The sequence below is a fragment of the Schistocerca cancellata genome, chromosome 2 (genome assembly GCF_023864275.1).
Source record: "Schistocerca cancellata isolate TAMUIC-IGC-003103 chromosome 2, iqSchCanc2.1, whole genome shotgun sequence".
Lineage (NCBI taxonomy): Eukaryota > Metazoa > Arthropoda > Insecta > Orthoptera > Acrididae > Schistocerca > Schistocerca cancellata.
The window spans coordinates 241,024,204-241,044,514 of NC_064627.1; positions in this window are offsets into that span (position 1 = coordinate 241,024,204).

Here is a 20,311-nt window from a genome sequence, read left to right on the forward strand (position 1 = left end):
GTTCCCAAACAACGGTGTCATGTCACCAGGACACAATTATTCGCGATTCGTTTGAAAAACTTTCTGGATGATTAGGGTGAATGATTTGGCTACCCAGGTTGCTCGGCAGGAATCCCGTAGAACAACTACGGGGCATAATCAAGAGCTCAGTTCGTACACAAAACCCTGCACAGGCAGCACTTTTGCAATTATGGACGGCTATATAGGTAATATACTCACTCTATCTACAGAGGACTGCCAATGACTTGATCAGTCCATGCCACATCGATTTGCTCAACTGTGCCGGCAGAAAGGAGATCCGACTCGATACGAGAAGATATCCCATGACTTGTGTCGACTCAGTGCATAGGGTTGACGCTTCACTTTCAATGTGTTTCTGTAAGTTCTGTTCCCGGCGTTGTTGTTTGGTTTCGAAATGTCTGATTCTATACACATCCTTGGATTTACTATATAGAGCTAATTAGCCTTTTCTGGCGCCACTCTTGTACAGTTGACCTTTGGTGATTCCTTCTGGATGCTCTCATGTTCCTCCGAAGGTTTTCCAGCTGAGGAGTTCAAGGCAACGCTGACACGTTCTCTTTAACTGAAGTAGATTCACCCAGCGGTTTTTGCTGAAAAGTTGGTAGCACGTGCACGCGCCGATCTATGCTGCCACTACGTCCCTATAAAGGGATGGTTTCCACTATAGATGCCATCTTATTCCAGTCGCTACGCTTAATGTTAGCATAGGCCCGCTTTCAAGTGCGTTTCAATTCCCCCATTGTTCGCAATTTTCATCACATTCGTTTAATGGACGCTACAGCAATAACGACTCTAGAATGACGAGCCAATGAGCTTGTGCGACGCTAATCTGCAGTGACGACAATGTCTGAAGTAGCTCATGCACTATTCTCGTAAGTGCATGCCTGTACATGTTTTTCAGCACAGAATGCTTGAGACCGGCAATTATGTCTGACATTTTCCGTCCACATTGATTGGTTTCTCTACTAACTCAGACTATGAATTTAATATTAGCACTAGTTCTAATCACAAGATTATTTCTCTTTCCATAGAGTGCAGTAGCGATTACCTCTTTGAAATTTGGATCTACTAGTATGTCGTATGAAAACACCTTATAGACGTTTACAGCAAATCATTTACATTCTGACTGCAGCTTCAATGGTGGTGCAGTGTTCATCACAGGACTGGGAAATTTTAGTATTTAGTATGCGATTGTTTAACACTACAATGATGGAAACATAATTTGCACACTGTAGTCAATGCAGCCACTGAAAGAAGATGCGGCATTTTGCCACATTTCAAATTACGTGACGTGCACGCACGCAGTATCAGTCCCGAGATCTTCCCACGGCTTATCTGCCTCAGTCGTGAATAACGCACTTCTTACGGCATTTAACTGTATCACTCTCATAATTACAGGAGACGGCAACTTGGGATCAAGGTACACTCTACGAAGAAGAAGAAGAAGAAGAGAAAGAAAATGACGACGCATCCCAAAGGAATTATTCGAATAAGACGGAAATCAGTAGAAGTGATGTACATGAACAGACAAACTACTGCTTACAATTTTAGAAAATGTGACGAACTTTTCGATACAAAGAGCAAGTCAGTATCATGTTGGCTTACCATTGGCCCACACGCAAGCAGTTATTCGACTTGCCATTGACTGATAGTTGTTGAATGTCCTCATGAAGGATATCGTGCCAAATTTTGTCCAACTGGCGCTTTAATCCATTAAAATCTGAGCTGATTTTTGGTCCTTGCCCATAATGATCCAAACATTCTCAACTGGGTAGAGTTCCGGCGACCTCGGTGGCCTCGCATTTCACTGACTGGAGTAGAACTGTTTTCAGTAATGACACCCGCTTCGAACAGAACGCTATTACCAGCGAAGATGTGTCGGGAGACGCTGTGGCCAGCAGTTGGATACCACAATGACTGTTGCCCGTCATAGGTGCCAGATAACCAGGAGTGATGTTCAGAGTGCCACTTCTTTTCGTAGCTGCGGCCCTTTGGTTATCATCCACGGCACCCTTTTAGCACAGCGGTACGTCGACGATCTTCTACGTTCCGTTTGGTTCCCCTTTGCAGCAAGCCATCCAGGGCTTATATTTAAACAAAGTAGTGCTCACCCATACATTGCAAGATTTTCTACTGCATGTCTTCGTGCTTGCCAAACCTTACCTTGGCCAACAAGGTCGCCTCATCTCCCCTTAGAATATTTGGAGCATAATGGGCAGGACCAATTGGATAGAATTTGTTCCTCAGCCAGATGCGGTCGCTTGTCGTTTCAGAGTAAACCTCTCAGTCTGCAGTCACAGAGGGTGGGATTATTGGTAGTTGGTTCAAAATGGTTCAAATGGCTCTGAGCACTATGCGACTTAACTTCCGAGATCATCAGTCGCCTAGAACTTAGAACTAATTAAACCTAACTAACCTAAGGACATCACACACATCCATGCCCGAGGCAGGATTCGAACCTGCGACCGTAGCGGTCACGCGGCTCCAGACTGTTGCGCCTAGAACCGCATGGCCACATCGGCCGGCGATAGTTGGTAGCTGCAATGTTAGGCACATTGTGGGCCCCTTGAAGACATGGCTGACGAGGACGGCAGGAAAAACGATGTAAGCATGACGGATGGAGCTATTCCAGAAGTTGAAAGCGTCGTTCCGGATGCCATGATGAGTAGAGGATTCAGCCGACTGCAGATTTTGGCTCATGTGTGTACCAATGATGCGTGTCGCTTTGGATCAGAAGAGAATCTCTGTGGTTTCGAGTGGCTATCGGAAATGGTTTTCGAGCGGCTATCAGAAGTGGTAAAGTTTGCCATTCTGCTTGTGTCAAGAAAGCAGAACTCATCATTGGCATCATACTCGATAGGACCGATCGCGGACTTCTGGTACAGAGCCGAGTAGAGGGTCTGAACCAGAGGTGCAAAAGGTTCTGTGATTGTGTAGGCTGCGTATTCCTCGACTTGCTTCATAGGGTGATGGGGTTTCGTTTTCCGCTGAAAAGTGGTGTCCATTACAAGCAAGAGACGGCTGCACCGGTAGCGGGGCTGTAGCGGGGCGGTGTTTTATGTTAGAGGGCCTCAGGGAAATACAGAAACGGCTTAGGTCTCAAAGGATGCACTTCGAACACAGGAAAAAAGTAGATCTAGGAAACATCGTTGTAACATTCGTAAATTGTCATAGCTGTGTTGGAAAGTGCTAGAGCCGGAGAACAGCTGAAGATTTTTGGAAGGACCTAACCGTGTTCAGAAAGGATAGGACTAAACACAATTGGCGGTGGCGTTGTTTGTTGCTGTTAGAAGCAGTTTATCCTGTAGAGAAACTGAAGCAGATAGTTCCTGTGAGTATGGGTCATTCTTAACAACCGGAATGTAACATTTGGGTCCTTTCACCGATCTCACTACACAGTTTCTGAAAGGTTCAAAGAAAATGTGAGTACCCGACTCATACAATTATAGTTGGTGGTGACTTCAATTTACCATCGATAAATTGGCGAAAATACATGTCTGAATCTGGAGGTACAAAATGGTCAAATGGCTCTGAGCACTATGCGACTTAACTTCTGAGGTCATCAGTCGCCTAGAACTTAGAACTAATTAAACCTAACTAACCTAAGGACATCACACATATCCATGCCCGAGGCAGGATTCGAACCTGCGACCGTAGCGGTCGCTCGGTTCCAGACTGTAGCGCCTACAACCGCACGGCCACTCCGGCCGGCTCTGGAGGTACACCCAAACATCATCCGAAATTCTGTTAAACGCATTCTATGAAAATAATGTCTAGCAATTTGTTCATGAGCCCACTAGAAAGATAAACGAAAATATATCTATTCAAATATGAGGGTAAAAATTCGCTTGACGCCTTCCTGAGAGACAATCTCCACTTTTAACAAATTAAAAATATATGTGTGAGCCACATGTGACCTGAATTCAGAGAAAACGTAAAAAACCAAACCAAATTTAAACGAACACCGAACCCCAAAACTGGCGATCTTTCATAGAAGCTCGAAATTAAGGGCGGACTTCAATGCGAGATGCTTACAACAATTAGCACAACGAAACTTTGTCCGGATACCTGGCAGATAACTCAGAGATTCTGGTCGTATGTAAAGTATGCTAGTGTCAAGACACAATCAATTAAAACAACTGCGCGTTACCAATGGAAAGACTATGGATATCATTGCTGCTAAATCAGTGTTACTAAAAACAGCCTCTCTAAATTCCTTCGCCAAAGACGACGATGAAAATATTCCAGAATTCGAATCACGAACAGTTCCCATCATAAGTTCCTTTGAGGTAGATAACCTTGGAGTGATGAAGGAACTTAAATCATTTTATAAAAGCAAGTCTTCTGGCTCAGGCTGTACGAATATATCAATTAAGTTCCTTTCAGAGTATGCTGATGCAATAGCTCAACAATCATACACCACCGCTCGATAGACGAAAGATCCATACCAAAAGGCTGGAAAGTTCCACCCGTAATATCAATATTCAAGAAAGCCACTAGCAGTGAACCACAAAATTACGGGCCCATATCATTAGCATCGATATGCAGCAGGATCTTGGAACATACATTGTGTCCGAACATTATGAACTACATCGAAAAGAACGGTCTACTGACACGTAGTCAACACGAGCTTAGAAAAGATCGTTCTTGTGAAACGTAACTAGTTCTTTACTCACATGAAGTGGTGAGCGCCATCGAGAAGGGATTTCAAATTAATTCCATATTTGTAAATATCCAGGAGGCTTTTACACCGTACCTCACAAGCAACTTGTAATCAAATTACGTGCTTATGGAATACCGTGTCAGTTATTCGACTGCCAGAGAAGTCACAGTTCACAGTAACTGATGGAAAGTCATGAAATAAGCAGAAGTGGTTTCTTGGATTCCGAAAGGTAGTGTTATAAGGCCTCTGTTGTTCCTTATCTATATAAACTATTTAGGAGAAATTTTCAGCAGCCGTCTTAGGTTGTTTGCAGATCATGCTGTCTTTTGTCGTCTAGTTAAGTCATCATAAGAACAAAGCTAAATGCAGAAAGATTTATATAAGATATCTTTATGGTATGAATATCGGCAGTTGACCCTAAAAATGAAAGCTGTGAGTTCATCCACATGAGTGCTAAATGGATTCAGTTACACGATGAACCAATCAAACATAATGGCCGTGAATTCAACTAAATGCCTTGGAATTATGATTACGAATAACTTAAATTGGAAAGTGCAAATCGAAAACGTAGTGGGGAAGGCGAACTTTATTGGCAGAACACTTACAAGATGCAACAGATCTACTGAAGATCCTGCCAGTACTATGCTTCACCGTCCGCTTTTGGAGTACTGCTGCACGGTGTGTGATCGTTACGAGATTTGATAAACAGAGAACATCGAAAAAATTAAAAGAAGGGCAGCACGTTTTGTATTATAAAGAAATATGGGAGAGAGTGTCACGGATATGATACAGGATTTGGGGTGGACATCATTAAAACAAAGGCGTTTCTGGTTGTGAAAGTATTTTGTTCACGCCGACCTACGTAGGGAGAAACAATCATCCTAATAATGTAAGGGAAATCAGAGCTCGCACGGAAAATTATAGCTGTTGTTCTTTACGCGTGCTGTGGAATAACGGAGAATTATTGCGGAGGTGATTCGATGAACCCTCTGCCAGACACTTTAGTGTGTTTTGCAGAGTATCCATGTAGATGTAGATACCTTGCAGGATTGGTTACAACAACTCTTCTAGTCAGTGCTAACCCGAGTAACTGTTTGCATAAGGGTGTTATTAACTTGCTCAATTTGTGAAGCATTTTCTCTTGAATAAATCATCTAATTTATCTGAAATTTTAATTGTTTGTTTGTCTGTACGATCTGTTTTTTTCTGTGCGACCATGGGAATTTGCAAAATATTTATAAACCCGTTCCCCATCTGAAGTTTCTTGTCTCCGAGTATGTAGCTACACCAGTAAAACACAGAGTTCCCCTGCTGTTGGTATTATTTGCACTTTAGATGTATCCCATGTCTCTTTTGCAACTGGAAAAGTTATCGAACTTCGCTTGGAGTGGACCAGACTAGTGATTACACTTAGCGGAATTTGTACGTTTGTGTCCTCAAGTCTTCATAGTATAACATTCTTCTCTGTACCTTACTTAACTCCATTTGGCCCCAGAAACATTCACTTTGTTTGTTTAAAATTGCATTGGCTGATACGCTACTTGTGGCACAGCCATTGGTACGCTGCATCTGTTTTCCGTTCATCCATCTTTACGACCGTCCTTCCTAACTTCCCGAACTTCACAGTCGTTCTCTTCTGCAGAGTTTTTCAGTTCTTTTCTTTTCGTATCACTTTTGTAGATGCTAGGCAGAAATAGTTTCTGCGTTGTGGTGCAGAACTTTTGCCACTTATTGTACTTCCTGTTTGACAAACTGGTCTGTTTTAACATAACTAGACACGCTGTAAATATAACAGTAATTCCCTGCTGATGTGTCTTGGTAACTCCGATCTAATTAATCAGGATTAATATGATTATTGGTGACACTTAGTTGTTGAGAACATAGTTTCTAAGAGCTGTTGTGCTCACTGGTTATTACCATTTACCCTCTTTTAATTTCCTCAATCTTGAAGATAGTTGACATTGTAAAATAACATAACAAACAGTTTATCTTTACAATTCCCTTCCCGAGTTGCTGTCAGTCAGATCTTGGCTTACGTGCTCTCCTTTCTCAGCAGGATATTTCTAAATCGTGGGCTCGCTTTCAGGATATTGCTTGCAACCTGCTTTGTTTTCAGCCCTCTTGTGATCCGAAATTGTATCTGCGTCATGAAATCCTGTTTAAATATAATCGCCAGCCACTGTGGCCGAGCGGTTCTACGCGCTTCAGTCCGGAACCGCGCTGCTGCTACGGTCGCAGGTTCTAATCCTACCTCGGACATAGATGTGTGCGATGTCCTTAGGTTAGTTAGTTAGGTTTCAGTAGTTCTAAGTCTAGGGGACTGATGACCTCAAATATTAAGTCCCATTGTGCTTAGAGCCATTTGAAAGATTTAAAATACAATCTCGGACTTTCAAAAATTTCATGTTAAAATTTTCATCAGGCAGATCACTGGTCATTTCATGAAGTATGACCGGTGGTCCTTTGTTTCTAGGACTTTGGCTTTTCTTGTGAGGAATAAGATTTATTTTTCCATCAACTTCTTTTGATTCTTTTGTAACACTCTCTCTATTATGCCCAAGTTGCTGATCATTGTAACTGGTGTGATTCGTAGCCTGTCACGGTTGCAATTGACTGCAGATTGACTTTGTCTTTGATTGCCTTGGCATCAAGATTGTCATTTGAGCCGATAAAAACAGTATTTGCCTGCTTGGTTGTGGTCTTGTTGGTCATTCTCTGCTGTAGCCTCTTTTTTAAAGCTTTTACCATTACGTGTAGCTAGTGCCACGCATGTGCAAGAAGGATCTTCAGATTCGCGAGCAGTGTACTATTCTCAGTCTGTAACCGTTCAAAGCGCCCTAGATGTACCGTAGTTGTTGAGTACTTTTCGGAGTCTACTGTTTTCAGTCCAGACTTTCACGATTTCTCCAGTTATTTTTTGCCTGAATGAGAACCTACTTAGTTAATTTGACTTTCATATTTTGCGCAACATTCTTTGACACTGGTTTCATAAATTCCTCCGTCACATGCAGCAATACGTCATGAAACTGATCTCCAACTCCGTTTGCTTCGGACAAGGATTGCTCTGTATAAATCTTTATCATGCTATTTCTAGCATTGCCAGTCTCCGTATCGTTCAAAATTGGTGTCTAGCATTTTTTACATCAATAACTTTCCTGATCCTGCTCACGTGCGTCACTTAATCATCGTGGTAAAGCAAACGAACTGTACGCACTCTTTAGCCTCTATTAAGATTATTGTGGTGCGTCGATGGAACTACTCACCTTGTGTGCAGTACGAAATGTGAACGTGATACAGGTGACGAGCCATGACGAGGCTGAAGCTGTATTAAGACTGCGTAGTATGCCAACTGAACTAAAGATGTGGTTTGCAAAACGTGCTATTGACTTGGTACACTAAATGAGCTGCAGACCCACCATAAACTCTGTACAACTGTAACAAAAAAAGAAAAGTTTCAAAATTAACTGTCAAAGAACATATCCACAATCAGAAACCAGGAGGATAGAGAAGAATTCAGTCACTCTAAACTCTTTACAAAACAAAATATGAGTGCTTATGAGGTTATGAGGTTAGGTTAACAGCAATCCCCATCGCGAAGAAACCTACCACGAGTGCTAACTCACCACCAAAACACATCCATAAATAATTTGTAAATGTTTATAAAACAGAAAACTCAAACACTGTGACACTCCATAAAATAGAAATGGAAAGTAGACGAGGTTAGGTGAATGGCAATCAGCAGCACGAAAATACTGACCACGAGTGTTAATTTGTCACCTAGACACTTCCACAGACAATACTCTCAGATTCAAGCAAATACTCTATAGGAGAATATAATGAAAGAAAAAATATCTGTTCGAAGATTAACCACTCTAAAACTCTAAACTCTCCATAAATAAATGAACTTCCGTCCGCTATATTGCACAACAATGAGCATAGGACTTAAGGGTGAAACAGAAAAAATCCAATACGAGTAAAGCGTTTCGTCATCGTTTCTTTACTAAGCTCGAAAGAATCAAGGAGATTCTCAGCCACCAGTGGTGGACATCGCAGGACTGTATTGTGCACCACACAATGGCTTACTATTAAAATACCGAGATACTTAAAAGAGATAGCTGAAATCATGCTTTCTTCTACTTGCTTTTGGGAAAACGACAATAGAAGCAAGATTAGAGAGATATGAGCTGTAGATGTTCTCATCAACAGTTGTTCTTCCCCTTCACCGACTGAAACAGGTAAGTATGGAAACGATACTGCTACACAAAGTACTCTACGCCAGGCACTAGACGTGGGTTAAAGAGTGTCGATGTAAATGTAGGCATAGCATTCATGTATTGCTGCCGTATTTCTTTTTTAATAGTGCATATTATAACTTGTATGACTTGGTCATGAGAAAACAAGCTGAGTACTTAATATTCAGTAGTAAATGGTATCTGTCATTTGTGTTACTATAAATGACTGTTCTTGATAGTCTGTGGATCTAACGTTTTAACATTCTGGAGACGCGGTTCAGCTCTTGTCCATTCGTTTTAGTTATGCATCAAGGTTTCTTGCACGTCCTCGCTGTATTCGATATAATGGCTAGGTGCGTACGAGGGCTATTTGGAAAATTAGGGACGATCGCTCGCGAAATGGAGCCACAGTGAAAAATCCGATGAATCTTTGCACAGATGTGTTGGACAGTGTACCTAGTATACCTGTAGATATCGTTATGTCGCTCATCTCAATTACGACCGCACAATAAGCGCTTAAGAATACCTTGAAGGTAGTGTCTCCCGTCAATACAGGATCTCAAGCCGAGAGATTTCGCCTGGATTCATGCAACCCCACATAACTTAGCTGTCATGCATTTTCTTCTTCATGACTGTTCTCGGCCGCAGACTGTAGGGGCAACGAGGACGCTCAAGGAGCGCTTCCGATCGGAAGTGTTTGATCACCCACTGTACAGCGGAACTTGACTCTTTCAGAATTTTATTTCTGCTCAGATGAACCGCTGACTATGAAGACAATATATTAACACAGACAAAGAGTTGCAGTTCAGTATAGAAAATTGTGAGAAAGTACAAGAGGCTGCCTTCAATGACGAGGGTATTGGAAAGCTGGTACAAGACTACTCTAAGTCGGAGAGGCGACTGTGTACAGAAGCAGCTGGAAGGTGTAGCTAACTGTTGCAAATAAAACAGTTTCGAATTTCGCAGTGGCTTCGAAAATCGACCGATGGTCTTTTACTTTCCAAATAGCTCTCGTTTGTATTTTATCTCTTTTTCTGCTGTTATTGACAAAGCTCGGCAGCTCAGAGGGAGACTGTCAGGACTGGCCATTTGAATAGGGGCAGTTTATTTGTGGTTCGAAGGACCGAGACGTTGTATTTTCGATAGGTTGTATTGTGTTCTTACAGTGGACGTATGCATTGGTGGACTGAAGCATAAATATTTGTACTAGAGTTCATCGAGACACAGGTGTAGTTCTTTTTAACTCTATTCCTTTGCCGTGTGGCAGGGTAAACGTGGAATGCGGCTTTTGCGAAGAAAGTGTAGCAGAGAATAATTTTCCAGCCGCAACCCAGTAATGTTGGCCGAGTGCGCCGGCACAGATGTGCGATTTTTTTTTTTTTTTTTTCCTGCAGCCAGAGGTTTCCACGGGCGGTAGCCAAATTAGTAGGTGACCCGTGCTGACCTGTGCAATTAGCGGCGCCTGTGGCAAAACGCCAAACACAGGCTACGTAACGAGCGAGCTGCGCCGGCCAGCGCAGGCTGGGGGCGAACTTTTTCGTGCGCTAATGGTGCCAAGCACGCTCCCTGGCGGCCGTGCAGCGCGCTGCGTGCAGTCGCGGGCGCGAGCTGGGTCCTTTTACAGCGGAGCACCTGTAGCCTCTGCCTGAGAGCGAGCGACGAGGCCCAGCAACAGGATTCGCGCCGTTACAATGGAATCGTGTGCTCATTTTCACTTCACAACACCAAACAAGCCGAGGTCAGTCGCTGAAAAAGACCCTAGGAAACAATGTCAACGCCACATCAACTGAACATTACATACACTACTGACCATTAAAATTGCTACAGCACGAAGATGACGTGCTATAGACGCGAAATTTAACCGATAGGAAGAAGATGCTGTGATATGCAAATGATTAGCTTTTCACTCACACGAGATGGCGCCGGTGCTGACACCTATAATGTGCTGGCATGAGGGAAGTTTCCAACCGATTTCTCATACAAAAACAGCAGTTGACCGGCGTTGCCTGGTGGAACGTTGTTGTGATGCCTCGTGTAAGGAGGAGAAATGCGTACCATCACGTTTTCGACTTTGATAAAGGTCCGATTGTAGCTTATCGCGATTGCGGTTTAACGTATCGCGACATTGCTGCTCGCGTTGGTCGAGATCCAATGACTGTTAGCAGAATATGGAATCGGTGGGTTCAGGAGGGTAATACGGAACGCCGTGCTGGATCCCAACGGCCTCGTATCACTAGCAGTCGAGATGACAGGCATCTTGTCCGCATGGCTGTAGCCGATCGTGAGAGGGATGATGATGATGATGTTTGGTTTGTGGGGCGCTCAACTGCGTGGTTATCAGCGCCCGTACAATTACCCAATCTTTTGCACAGTCCAATTTCGCCACTTTCCTGGATGATGATGAAATGATGAGGACAACACAAACACCCAGTCATCTCGAGGCAGGTGAAAATCCCTGACCCCGCCGGGAATCGAACCCGGGACCCCGTGCTCGGGAAGCGAGAACGCTACCGCGAGACCACGAGTGGCGGACGAGCCGATCGTGCAGCCACGTCTCGATCCCTGAGTCAACTCATGGGGACGTTTGCAAGACAAGAACCATCTGCACGAACAGTTCGACGACGTTTGCAGCAGCATGGACTATCAGCTCGAAGGCCATGACCGCGGTTACCGTTGACGCTGCAACACAGACAGGAGCGCCTGCGATGGCGTACTCTTCGAGGAACCTGGGTGCACGAATGGCAAAACGTCATTTTTTCAGATGAATCCAGGATCTGTTTACAGCATCATGATGGTCGCATCCGTGTTTGGCGACATCGCGGTGAACGCACATTGGAAGCATGTTTTCGTCGTCGCCATACTGGCATATCACCCGGCGTGATGGTATGCGGTGCCATTGGTTATACGTCTCGGTCACCTCTGGTTCGCATTGACGACACTTTGAACAGTGGACGTTGCATTTCAGATGTGTAACGACCCGTGGCTCTACCCATCATTCGATCCCTGCGAAAGCCTACATTTCAGCAGGATAATGCGCGACCGCATGTTGCAGGTCCTGTATGGGCCTTTCTGGATACAGAAAACGGTCGACTGCTGCCCTGGCCAGCACATTCTCCAGATCTTTCACCAATTGAAAACGTCTGGTCAATGGTGGCTGAGCAACTGGCTCGTCATAATACGCCAGTCACTACTCTTGATGAACTGTGGTATCGTGTTGAAGCTGCATGGGCAGCTGTTCATGTACACGCCATCCAAGCTCTGTTTGGCACAATGCCCCAGGCGTATCAAGGCCATTATTACGGCCAGAGGTGGTTGTTCTGGGTACAGATTTATCAGGATCTATGCACTCAAACTGCGTGAAAATGTAATCACACGTCAGTTGTAGTATAATATATTTGTTCAATGAATACCCGTTTGTCATCTGCATTTCTTCTTGGTGTAGCAATTTTAATGGCCAGTAGTGTAATTGTTAATGTATTCTGAAATCTGGATGCTATTTCATGCAATTCTCTAAGCTAGTCTGTTCTGTACAAGCCTGTTCATAACTACATGTCTACGAGGGACGTTCAGTAAATAACGCAAAACATTTTTTATTTTCTGATAACAGGTTGATTTTATTCAGGAGTCCTATACACCATACCATTTGGCTACAAAACTCTATTTTTCAACAGAATCGCCATTCAACGCGACGGCCTTATGCCACCTTGCCGGAAGGGCTTGTATGCCCGCAAGTTAGCGATCTACTGGTTGATGTCGGAGCCAACGTCTTGCAACACAAATAACATTCCCATTATCGACATACTGCTTCACGCAGAGTGTATCCCTCGACGGGAGAAACAGACGGAGCTCTGAAGATGCGAGATCCGTGCCGTTTTGTGGATGAGAATGAATAGTCTAATGAAATTTTATGACTCCAGAATGAAATTTTCGCTCTGGAGTAGTGTGTGCGCTGATGTAAAATTTCCTGGCAGATTAAAACTGTGTGCCGGACCGAGACTCGATCTCGGGACCTTCTTTATGAGCTCCTATCAGGTGCGTAGACTTGTGTGAGGCCGTACGTTGTCTTGGAGAAGGAGAAGTTCATGTGTACTTTTGTGGCGTCGTAGACATTTGTTTCTGTTTCCTGAGGGTTGCACAATACAATTCAGAATTGATCTTTGCACTGTCACGGAGGACATCAAACAGAATGAACCCTTCAGAGTCCCAGAAGACAGTTGCTATGATGTTAACGGCTGAGGGTGCGTGTCTAAACTTTTCCTTCCGAGGAGAGGAGAACTGCGACTCCATGGATTGCCGTCTAGTTTCTGGCTCAAAGTTATTAACCCATTGTTCATCGCCTGTGACGATCTTCGAAACAAAATTGTCACGATCAGCCTCGTAACGCGCAAGCAATACCCCACAATTGGGCCTTCGTTGCTCTTTATTTCACTGTGTTTGGTAACGAGGAGCCAGCGGGGGCATACCTTTGAGTACTCCAAATTGTGGACGAGAGTGTCAGCAATACCAACTGTGACGTCCAGCTGAGCAGCGAGGTGTTTGATTGAAACGCGTCGATCACACTTTCCGAGGCTGCAGGTGTCACAGCCGTATGTAACGGGACGGCACGCGGGATGTCGGTTACGTCTGCGCGACCTCGTTGCGGTAATGAAAGACTCTTCAACTAACGACCCACCGTTCTTTTGGTCAATGTCAGGCCTCGCAGACATTCTTCAAGCGCCACGCAATATTTGCGATGCTGTAGTATTCAGCCAAAAGAAACTCTAAGGAAGCTCTCTGCTTCGGACGCACCTCCGCTACAGACGCCATTCTGATGGTTTCTTACGGCCCCGCCACCTACTGAAACTTCATGAATCTGGAGTATTACACGATGTCCCACAACAAATTTCGAATGTCTTCAGCGGAAATTGGTCAATAAAAAAAAAGTTTTGCGTTCCTTATTGAGCTCCCCGCGTGCTTCGATCAAAATTCATTTGATTCTACCAGTTCCAGTCAAGCCTGCCTCCTCCTGAACTCCTTCCTCCCGTCCCCCCTCCCGCACACCTCCTCATCCGAGCAAAAGATCTTAAATTCTGTTGCTGCTGAGATAGTGCAACCGTGGCGCAGGAGTGGTGTCTTTGACAGGTAATCAAAATATTGTCAGCCCTGGGCTCGAATGACACCACAGTTTAAATTTTGAATGAAAATCTTCACTGGGGGCCTAGAACTTCCTGAATAAGAAGTTATCCTCAATCTGCCAACGGTCTTCTCAAAGAGGGCGGAGGAGCGAACAGACGTTCAGGGCACTCTCTCGCCCTTCGGGTGGAAAACTGCCTTAAAGGTGGATGAATCAGTAGGGATCAACGGCATGAAGTTCCAGGAGGCAATGGAAACCACTGCATTAAAGGCACGTAAAGTGTATGCACAGGGCACATAGCCTTTAACTGAGAAACTGTCATGATGATCTCTTCGTTGTCAAATGATTCCGGACTAGTCCCCCATTGAGATCTCAGTGAAGGTACTGACAAGGGAAGGTGACTATGAAAAAACAACTTAATAAGCAACGAAAGGAGAACGTTCTACGAGTCGGGGCGTGGAATGTCAGAAGCTTGAACTTGGTAGGGAAGCTAGAAAACCTGAAAAGGGCAATGAAAAACTGAGTCTAGATACAATGGGGGTGGGTGAAGTTAAATGGAAAGAAGCAAAGGATTTCTAGTCAGATGAGTATCGGGTAATATCAGGTGCTTGCGAAAATGGTATAGCGGAAGTAGGATGCTGAATATGTAATTCAGTACGTAAAGGGAGACGAAAATCTAACAGCCATAGGGAACTGGAATGCGGTTGTAGGGGAAGGAGTAGAAGAAAAGGTTACGGGAGAATATAGGCTTTGCGCTAGAGGCGAGATGGACTAATTGAGTTCTGCAATAAATTTCAGCTAGTAATAGCAAATACTCTGTCCAAGAATCACAAGTGGAGGAGGTACACTTGATAAACGCTGGGTGATACGAGAATACTTCAGTCAGACGACATATTGATCAGACAGAAATTCCGAAATGAGATATTGGATTGTAAGGCGTACGTAACGCAGGAGCGGATATAGGATCATTACAATTTAGTAGTGATGAAGAGTAGGCTGAAGTTTAAGAGACTAGTCAGGAAGAATCAACATTAAAAGAAGTGCGATACGGAAGTACTAAGAAATGACGAGATCCACTTGAAGTTCTCTTTCCTGGCCAACAGAAGTCTACTAGTATGAAATGTAGATCTTACTTTGAGCAAAAAATTTCAGAGAATGCACTTTCGGAACACAGTATTGTATGGTAGTGAAACAAGGACTGTGGGAAAACCGGAGCAGAAGAGAATCGCAGCATTTGAGTTGTTGTGCTACAGACACATGTTAAAAATTAAGTGGAGTGATAAAATAAGAAATGAGGAAATTCTCTATAGAATCGGCAAGGAGAATAAGATATGGAAAACACTGACAAGGAGAAGAGATAGGATGGTAGGATATTAATTAATACATCAGGGAGTAACTTTCATGGTACTAGAGGGAGCTATAGAGAGTATACATCTGAATTTGTTATCGTCCATCTGTAACTTCTATTCAGGGCTACACTTTAAAGAAATAGCTTCAGGAAAAAGTTCCTAACCTATAAATTGGTATTTCATAATAAACTTCTGTTTTCCAGAAACGCTTTACTTCCTATTACCATTATGCGTTTTATATCCTCTCTACGGCGGCCACAGTCACTCACTTCCCTACCCAAATAGCAAAAAACATCCACTACTTTTAATTTCTGATCGCCTGATTGAATTCGACTACGTTCTCATACTCCTATTTTTCTTTTGTTAATGTTCCTCTTTTAACCTCTATTTAAGATATTATCCATTCCGTTCACCTGATATTACAAGCCTTTTGCGTAATCTAACTTTCACGTTTTAATCTCTTCTCCTTGAACGCTGATTCCCTTTCCTAATTCCTCTTTGCTATCTTTCACAGCTTACTCAATGTACAGACTCAATACCATCGGAGATGGCAGTATAGAAGGTGTTTCTCCTAGGTGTCGTCAAGCGCTTTTTCTCCGATGTTTCAGCACATGCTTGCCATTTCGTTTTTGCTTTGCGTATCTGGAGTCCGCCCAGGCAAATAGTGCTAATCACGTCCTTCATACAACGCGAATTTCGGCGGAAAGCTTTGGTTTGTATCCCGTTACCAACAAAATTATTTTTAAAACGGCATTTTACGTGGCTATTCTGTAGAATGGCCACAGTTTAGACTGGTGCGATATTTGTTGTATCGGTGTGCATCTACAGGAACAGTTCAACTTGAAGAGGAGGCACTACTCCAGGAACGGCAGCTCTCTCCTCGCCCTGCTGACTGCTACCGCCAAGCATGCTGCGTTACAAAGCCGCTGCTGGTTTGCTGTTTATTCTTCTTGTCTTACTGTCCCTGTTAATACCTGTCGATAAAACAGATATCAGACTAGACTCAGTCTGGAGGCCGGCCGGTGTGGCTGAGCGGTTCTAGGCGCTTCAGTCTGGAGCCGCGCGACCGCTACTGTCGCAGGTTCGAATCCTGCCTTGGGAATGGATGTGTGTGATGTCATTAGGTTAGTTAGGTTTAAATAGTTCTAAGTTCTAGGGGACTGATGACCTCAGATGTTAAGCCCCATAGTGCTCAGGGCCATTTGAGCCATTTTTCAGTCTGGAGCGCTCTATCGAATGGATACGTAAAATTCTGATTTAAAAATAGTTTTGTTTGCAATGGGCAACAAACCCACGATTTCTGTTGGCACTGACCGTCGCACGATAGATGTGAGGTTTAGTGTTTCAGATGACGCAAGCTGCACAGTGCAAAAAAGAAATCGAAAATACCTGCCGAAAAACCAGAGAAAAATGAGCCTGACAACACATCGGGGAGACGCCCGATATACTTCAAAAGCCCTGCGCAGCACACGGCGCTCGATACTTCTTATCAATATTAGCTAGTGCCTGTTTCATTAGAGTCCTGAATGGTACCAGGAACAAATAATTTCCTTTATGCAGCTATATGGACAATGACATCAGTTACCTCTGTCCATGATCACTGGTTAAGTGCACGATGGAAGCAAAAGTTTTGGTCAGACGATGTGAGATATCAGTTTTCTCAATTTTACTCGAAGGTGTTTCACGAGAATAATGTCCGCTGCCTTTAGGCAAATCCCATTTAAAGACCTTTTGCATGTAAGAAACACTTTGGTGCGAACTCCTGCGACATATTACGATTCTGGCAGCTTGAATGAGCTCCCTTGACACAGGACATTCTTATTACAGTAATACTGTGATACCTCCGCTGTGGGCCGCTTTTGCCAGTTCACAGCACTAGCAGACCAGGATGAGAAGAGAGCTGGACCCTATGCAGCGAGTGCTCGAGACTTGGATACTGGAATTATTCTGCAACCAAAGGAAGGTGCCCTCGCCTCGTTTAGGAACAGACACCTTGCGAAGCATTTGGTGGACAATGAGAGGCGTAGCGAAAACTAGTGGACTCCTGCAACCACTGGGATGGACCTTGGGCACAAAAGCGTCGAGACTGTACGCATGGAAGCGTGTGAACGTCTGCTTGAGAACAGCCATTTTTAACTGTCTTAAAAAGCGAGAACGCGTCAAGATTTCAAATACCCCACAGGTGCTGGGACGGAGAAGAGACAAAAAAACCACCAAGATTTCACTTAGTTTGGCGTGTGAGTCTAAAGAAGTACGTAAGAAATCAACCTGCTTGAAAAGGTGTTTTCTGTACGGGAAGAACGTTACTTATAAATCAAGAATTCCGGCAGATACTTAGGTGAACCACAAACATTGTCCAACTCTCTTCCAGACAGAACAGTTAGAAAGAAGTGTTGTGTGGCTGCTTTCACAGCAACTTAGGAATGCAGAAGAACATCGAACTAATGTTCGACCAACATTGGGAACAGCCTTGATAGTTAAATCGTGAGAAAGATGCCAATTCCCAAGTCACACTCTGGGCCACTCAAGACAGAGAATTTCCATTCTGTGCTGGGAGGCCTGACCTTCAAACAGCGATCGGTTATTGGGTGGAATTGGAAATTGAGTCAGCTGAAGACAACGTCGAGAGCAGCCAAATTTGGAAGAGTCGTTGAGTTGAAAGACGGATGGGGAGTGGAAGCGAGTCGAAGAGACAGCGTGGAGGCAACTAGACATGCAAGCTCTTCCATCCATCGACAACATCTGCCGTTGGGCACTGCGATGACGTTGTTTTGACTATGGCAACACACGGCGACTTGCCACTGTGGAGACTGTAGTGGACTGACCCGACAGCCAATCCACTAGGACGGGTAGTTGAAAGGCACGCGTTAAAGCTCACGCAGGCTGGCGTGAGGTCTGGAATTGTTAAGGGAATTATAGTAGCAAATAAAGTACGTAGATGATGTAATACTTAACTTCAATCCATAATTGGAGAACATTGCTCTTGTTGATACATTATATAATCTCAATATAAACTGGTCATGGCGCCTTGCTAGGTCGTAGCAATTGACGTAGCTGAAGGCTATGCTAACTATAGTCTCGGCAAATGAGAGCGCTATTTGTCAGTTCCATCTCTAGCAAAGTCGGCTGTACAACTGGGGCGAGTGCTAGGAAGTCTCTCTAGACCTGCCATGTGGCGGCGCTCGGTCTGCAATCACTGACAGTGGCGACACGCAGGTCCGTCGTATACTAGCGGACCGCGGCCGATTTAAAGGCTACCACCTAGCAAGTGTGGTGTCTGGCGGTGACATCACATTCCTCCCCCGCAAATCGGCGGTCGGTTGTGTTATAAGGATTCCGCCCGCCGTGGGGAGGACCCCATGTTGACGTATGCGACGAGGTGGGGAACCTAACAACAGGCGAGGCTGTGCCACCCGCACCCGGCCATTCGGTCCGAGGGGAGCTAGGAAAAGCCTGAAAACCTAGTCCAGGGTGCACGCCAACATGCGGTGTATGCGCCCTTAGAGAGGGGCCGAAGAGTCGACCTCCATCGGGTCGTAGCACCCGACGGGCGAAGACGACAGATGGTCCGGAGCGGGCAAGAGTTCCATGGCGGAGGACAACTGGTCACGGGAAGCGATCGGCGGCGCGTGACGCAGGGAGGCGCCCGGCGGTTGCAGCGACGCGTCCACTGCGGGCGTCGCCGGCGGGAGAACAGGCGGCGGCGGCGGCGGCGGCGGCGGCGCGTCGCCATGGGGCAAAATGGAAGGCAGCCAGTAGATGGGTCCCCAGGGCGCTGACCGGACGGTACCGTCGCTGAAAGCAGACGGGGAGCGGCAGATCCCGTGCGACGACAGAGGCGCAGCTGATTGGATGCCTACGCACCTCACCAGAGGCCCCCCAAAACCAGATACATAGCGCGGCCGAGGCAGCGAAGAATGCGCCCTGCGAGCCAACGCCGTGAATCGCGAAAGTTGCGATAGAATACAACGTCGCCTGGAGCAAAAGCAGGTGTCTGCCGCTGCACAGGAACCTGATGCGGCGGATGTAGCAACGACATCAAGGTTCTATGAGGGCGACCATGAAGCAGCTCAGCCGGCGAGCGACGATCTCGGGGCTGAGAGCGATAGGAGGACAGAAAGAGCAATAACGCGTCCTCCCGAGAATGCGACTCTTTCAACTTCAACATCTGGGACTTGAAAGTCCTGATCAGCGGCACCGTTTGACTGTGGCGAAAACGGCGCGGACGTCAGATGTTGAATACCGTTAGCCTTGCAGAATGACTGAAATTCTGCGGACATGAATTGTGGGCCATTGTCGGAAACAATAGTCTGTGGAAGACCTTCAATGCAAAAGATAGCGGATAACGCTTGGATGGTGGCAGAGGACGTCGTGGAAGACATCCGGACAACAAAAGGAAAATTACTGAATGAATCGACCAGAACCAACCATCGAGCATTCCAGAAGGAACCAGCAAAATCAATGTGTAAGCGTTGCCAAGGGGAAGCGGCTTTTGGCCATGTATAGAATTTCCGCGGTGGTGCGGATTGTCGTTCGGCACACGCCATGCATGGTGAGCACATTTGTGTAATCGCAGCATCGATTCAGAACCAAGTACAGTGCTGACGAGCAAGTTGTTTCGTTCTCACTATACCCCAATGTCCTTGGTGGAGAAGCCGTAAGACAGAGGACTGTAACGAACGTGGGACCACGACCCTTATCTGATCATTATCAGAACGCAACAGCAAAACACCACGTCGAACAAAAAGTCTCTTCTTGTGAGCAAAAAATCGGCGAACCAACGTATCCTCGATCCGTGACTTTGACAAGGGCCATTGCGTAGCAACAAAACGCAAAACGGTAGCAAGGACAGGGTCAGCAGCTGTGGCGGTAACTACACGACGAAAATCAATCGGAAACGATTCGACCACGTCATCGGTTTCCGCAGCAATGA